This window comes from Euprymna scolopes, chromosome 8 (assembly GCF_053919585.1).
Source record: "Euprymna scolopes isolate OS-2025 chromosome 8, ASM5391958v1, whole genome shotgun sequence".
NCBI classification, from domain to species: domain Eukaryota; kingdom Metazoa; phylum Mollusca; class Cephalopoda; order Sepiida; family Sepiolidae; genus Euprymna; species Euprymna scolopes.
This window is the reverse complement of record NC_136489.1, coordinates 43,425,014-43,431,013: the sequence shown is the minus strand read 5'-3', so window position 1 is coordinate 43,431,013 and position 6,000 is coordinate 43,425,014. Positions and strand designations below refer to the sequence as shown.

The window sequence follows — 6,000 nt, the reverse complement described above, 5'->3', positions numbered from 1 at the left end:
TAACAGTTTTCTGCAGTCTTTAACAAGCGCAAGTGTACATCATCATTTTATAGATTGTTTCTTGGTGTTATTTAATGTTTAGAAACAGCAGGAGCAGCAGCCGCGAGCTTATCTTTACCAGCTCCACCCCTCACATCTCCAATCTCAAACCTCTACTCCTTACACCTCACCCCCATAACCTACACTCTCGATTCCTTTTTACTCCCTCTATTTATTTACCCTCTCTCTCTCTCTCTCTCTCTCTCTCTCTCTCTCTCTCTCTCTCTCTCTCTCTCTAAGAGGAGCTACGAATGAAAATCTCCTGTAACATTTAGTTGTGCCTAAAAAGCCATGTCAACCTTCATAACTTTAACTATACGGTAAGCTGACACTTGATTTTTAAACACTTTTCTATTTAATCAATATATATATATATACATATATATATATGTGTGTGTGTGTGTGTGTGTGTGTGTGTGTGTGTGTGTGTGTGTGTGTGTAAAAGTATATGTATGACAAGTAAGCTACACAGGAACGTTTATGTTTTATTCCTGAAGAAACTCGTCATGCTAAATGCGTGCATGTATGCTATATATATATATATATATATATATATATATATATATATATATATATATATATATATATATAGTAAGTTATAAAACTATATGTGGCAATTAAGCTACACAGAATATTCCGCGTTTCATCCATGCTAGTATTCGTCAGGCTTATATATATATATATATATATATATATATATATATATATATATATATGGTGAGAGAGAGAGAGAGAAATAATTATTTTATGTATATATTATGTTATATATACTAGATATTTATATATATTGTTAATATTATTGTATGTACGATGTTATTTCATGCATTCACATAAAATTTTATAAGGAGATATCTTTCTGTGTACTGATTTTCAGTACTTACTTCAACAGTGCTCAATGCACGAGTAGAGCTAGCCAAACTCGGAATATTCTGTCTAGTTTAAGTGGCATATATTTCCATAACTTACTATGTGTGTGTGTGTGTGTGTGTGTGTGTGTGTGTGTGTGTGTGTGTGTGTGTGTGTGTGTGTGTGTGTTACATGATACCGTAACTCCATAATATGTGTGTGTGCACATATATATATATATACATCTGATATCACATATATATGATACTATATATATATATATATGTATATATAAAATAATATATATATAGTATATATATATAAAATAATGTATATATATATAGTATATATATATGTATATATAAAATAATATATATATAGTGTGTGTGCGTTTATGCAGTATTGTTTCACTTAAATATATTCATTGCATTTAAATATATATATATATATACACACACACATACATACATCACATCAGACAATTTTTACCTTTACTCAACAAACACTTCCTCGTTCATACTCAGCAAAAAAAAACGCATTTCGCTTATTTGTTTTGCAGTATTGTTGTTATTGCTGTTGTTATTTTCAACTCGCATGAAAATATATTGTTAGTGCAATAACTGTAGTATTTCATTTCATTCATTAAATCCTAGGTAAAAATTTAAATATTCTGTTTATCTACTTTCTTAAAACATGACAATGTGTCTTTTTTTTAACCATTCATTCATTCATTGTAGTCTTCTCTCCTCGTGTTTAGGCCTCTAGCTTTCATTATCGACTTCGTGGCAAATCAGACTATCAACAGATACGATTGCCAACATTTTACCATTACAAGAACCTGGAAATTCGCAGCTAAACTCGAACAAAGGCGTGCACCTTGACGGCGTACAGGTTCCCGTTAGATCATGGAAGTTCAGCAACGTTCGGTCTAGTCAGGACTAGATTGGTAACCATTTGGGTAATGCCAGGCATTGCGAGAAAAAACAACTACATCAAAAATCGGATTTCGGGTCGACAACCATAAGAAACTGGTTATCCATATCTATGTAATATCTTATATTTTGGCATCGAAGAAATATTAGGTTGTCCTAGGTGTTTGCAAGGCATGTTTTATTTTTTTTATTGCGTAAGAAGAGAGGGTATCTAAACACATTTTTTAAATAATGTTTTTCTTCAACCTGGAAATGTATTAGGGATTTTCCAGAATAGCCAACAAAACAAGAAGTGAAAAAAATAAATAAATACACAACAAATAAATGTTACAAAATGCAAGGTAAATTACTCTTCTACCTACCTGGATAAGTTTTTGCTGTTGTTGTTGTTGTTGTTGTTGTTGTTGTTGTTTTAACTTATTTTAAGGTGTTTTTAATTAAAAGGACAGGTAATGCAAAACATGTCGAGTCGGAACGAAAAAAAGAAATGGTGGTTTCATTCGAGTTATGGTTGAGTCTTGATAATCGCTCAAAACTCGGAAATTAAACAAAATACTGGTAGAACATTCCATTTTCTAAATTTCAGAAGTTAAATCAATCATACGGTTAGCTTTTCCTTTCTTTCTCCACCATGAATTATTTTGAAACAAATCGTTTAATCTTTCTTTTTTCTCTACATTTTAGTCCTTAACGCTTATCTTCGAGTGCCTTGTTTGATACGATTTCCATAATATATTAGTGACTTGGCAAGTTCTATATCTCAGCGACTATTGATCAGAATTTAACAAATGAAGGCTCGTTAGAAAGGTAATAACCTGAATTGTGTAATGGGCTACGTGACATTTACCCTTAAGGTCGCATATTAAGGGGATCATCCATCATCCAGGGCTTATTTTTGGCATTTTTTTTACAGCTAGAAAATGTTTCAATCATAGTTATTTGTTTTCTTAGTTTTTCATATGAATTACAAAATATCTGATATTTACCCAAAACCTCTGGCCTTGATAAAAGGGAGACTAAAACTTGCTGCAATGGTTTCAAATGATCTGAAATAACAGTAGGGAGAGACTTGATTCCAAACATTTCTCATATGTTATACCTCCCCTCTTTGGTTTTCATACATAAAGTAAATTTCACAGTGTATAATAGATATAACATATGAGAAATATTTGGAATCGAGTTTTCCCTTGCTGTTATTTCAGATAATCTGAAAACATAGCAGAAAGTTTTAGTCTCTCCTCCATTAAGGCCAGAGGTTTGGGGGAAATATATACATACCACTTTTTTAGCAATATTATAAGTTTCAAATCTCAGCGACTATTGATCAGAATTTAACAAACGGAGGCTCGTTGGAAAGGTAATTACCTGAATTGTGTAGTGCGCTGTGTGACATTTGCCCTTAAGGTCGCACATTAAGGCGATCATCCATCATCTAGAACATATTTTTGGCATATTTTTATCGCCATAAAATGTTTCAATAAAAGTACAATATCTATCCACCCTCAAAAAATCCTTTAAAATTACCATTATAATAGGTTTTTGAGGGTGCTGAAAACGAAAATAACATTTAAAATTCCAGGAAAAAAGTAGTTTCTAAGATATCAAGAAATTATAGTTTCAAAAAGTAGGGGATCACTTTTCTGTATTAATTTAATGTAAAATGAATGCCCACTTAATAGCCACCATTTTATTTTTTTTGGGGGGGGTATATTATTTTTTTTGGAGGTGGTGTTTATTTTATGATTGTGACCTGGTAGACTAACACAAAACTTACCTTAAAAACTTGTTTTCTGTAGGCTTTCGAATATGCTGAAAACGAATATCAATTTAAAATTTTCCAGTATTAAGTTTTTTTCCAGGTATTAAGCAAAAATATGCGCACTAGCGAGATGAGTGCTTTTTGTGAAAGTCTGACAAGAGGGGGACCATAAATTGGAGCTCAAACGAGCAGTTGCCATGGAAACAATGATAGAGCAAAGACAGGTCCGCAACATTTCTTTTGTGAGAAAGAGGTTGCAGGGAAGAGAAAAGGGCATTACCTAGTAGGTTTCAAAGCCAGTTTTTAACTCTATCAAGGCAGGATAGAGTACTCTAAACAGCTTTTTCCCAGATGTGGCAACAGTACTCCATCCTAGGACGTACTTGGTTCTTATATAGGTAGAGGATTGCATCGGCAGTGAAATATCTATCAGAGTGGTAAAATGATTCAATCATTTTTCCGGTGATCTTGGTAACAGATGTGATTTATGTGTTCCATTTCAGATCAGGAGTGAGGGTCAGCCTCAGAAGTTTGTTAAAACATGGTGCTTCCCTAAGAAGAGAATCATTGATTTCAACTGGGGCGAGATAGAGGCTAGAGCGTTGATGATGGAAAGAGAGAAGTTTGGTTTTAGATACATTAAAATGAACCGGCCACCTTTTTCCCATTGCATCACGTCATCAAGGTCAGAAGAGAGAGCATCGGAGAGATCTTGGTCATTGTCAGCCTTTGAAGTGTTGCCATAAATGGTAGTGTCGTCTGTATAAATGTCTATGAATTATCTAAGAATGTGATTTGGGAGACCGTTGATAAAGATCAGGAAGAGGGCTGGGCCCAGGACGGAATCCTGAGGGACATTAGCATTGATACTATGAGTTTCGATTTCTTTCCATCAATGACTACTCTTATAAGCCTATCAGAGAGAAAGGATTTAATAATTGAGAGGACATTTTCAGCTATTCCACAGCTGGAAATCTTATAAAATAGATCTTCATGCCATATCCTATCAAAAGCCTTTGATATGTCAAAAGCAATTGCCCCAGAAACGAATCTCCTCCCCCCCCCGTCAAGAGATTCACTAATCCTGTGTGATATTACTTAAGCACATCAGCTATAGATTTAGCAAAACGGAAACCATATTGCATGTCACTGAGTAGTAATTTTTACTCAAGTGGTTGACCACTTCTCTATCACATATTCCAGCACATTACTCATGATGCACAGGAGAATAATTGATGTGTACTGAGAGACAGAAGACCAATCTCCAGAATTTTAAAATACAGAGCAGACTGATGAATTTTTCCAAGGGTTAGGGAGGCATTTCTCCTTAAGGCAGCATTTAAACAGCTTTTAAGTATGCACACTAGTTCAAGTTGAAGCTTTTTGAGCACTATAATTGGAATTCCGTCAAGGCCAGTTGCTTTATTGGAATCAAGGTCTTTGATAAGCTTGGCAACATCATGCACAGATATTTGTAAGTCGCATAGCGTTTTTAAACTATAGGAAGAAATACGGGGGGGGGGGGGGGGGCTTAATGTTCAGCATACAAAATATGGTATCCCTTCAATGTACAATTTTAGAATTAATAGGGATTAATAGGGATTAGTATTTAATACAAAAATTATCATAAATTTAACCATATTCAACCATCAATTTGGCATAAAGCACTCATTCTAAGTCAATGACCTATAACTTTTTCTCGTTTTTAATGGGCTAAAATGTCTAGTATATATAAGATATTATATATTTCTGTTTGAGTATTTATTTCAAAGAAACCCAATACTTGAGTAGAGTTACATAGTAGTTTTTTGTTGTTTTTTACTAATAAGCCACTATTATAAAAATTAAAAGCCACTTGAAAATAAGGATTAATGAGCTAGATAGACTGACAACCTGAATATCGATGAATACTATAAAAGGATTGAAAATATTCACACTCATTGAAAACAACAGCCGACACAATGAACAACAACCCAACCCCCTTTGTAAGAAACTTTGACCATGGAATGTGAGAAATTGAGAGTAGGCGAAAGCTACAAAACTAATTTCCACTTTCTGCTCTCCATATAAAAATATACTTATGGCAAGTAGGCTATAAGAGAAATATTTGTGTTTCATTCCTTAAAGGAATACATGAAACTAAATTTTTTTTAGTTTATTTTCTGTATAATTGCTTATGCAAGGATGTATGTTTTTTATATTTATTATTATGTTTTTTATATCATATTTTTTTTTTTTTCATTTTAGTGTGCGTGTGCGTGTGAATTTGATTTTTATTATTACTTGCAGAAATATCTATTTTTGTTTGCATCTATAACAAATGAACACACACTTCACTGTCCTCCAAAGGAGGAGGCAATGCCTGGGACGATGGTATCATTACCACAGGACAGCTACACCATTACTCCACCCTTCTCCAAAAAC

At 33.5% G+C, this 6,000-nt stretch overlaps 1 protein-coding gene across 1 annotated transcript in view; it reads left to right on the top strand.

Annotated features, from left to right (window-relative positions):
- Positions 1–266: 266 nt before the first annotated feature.
- The window catches only part of LOC145283540 (uncharacterized), a 136,104-nt gene continuing 130,370 nt past the window's right edge, over positions 267–6,000 (top strand). Inside the window, exon 1 of the mRNA XM_080132410.1 lies at positions 267–359. The gene's annotated coding sequence lies outside the window, so the exon portion shown is untranslated. The remainder of the gene's footprint in view (positions 360–6,000) is intronic.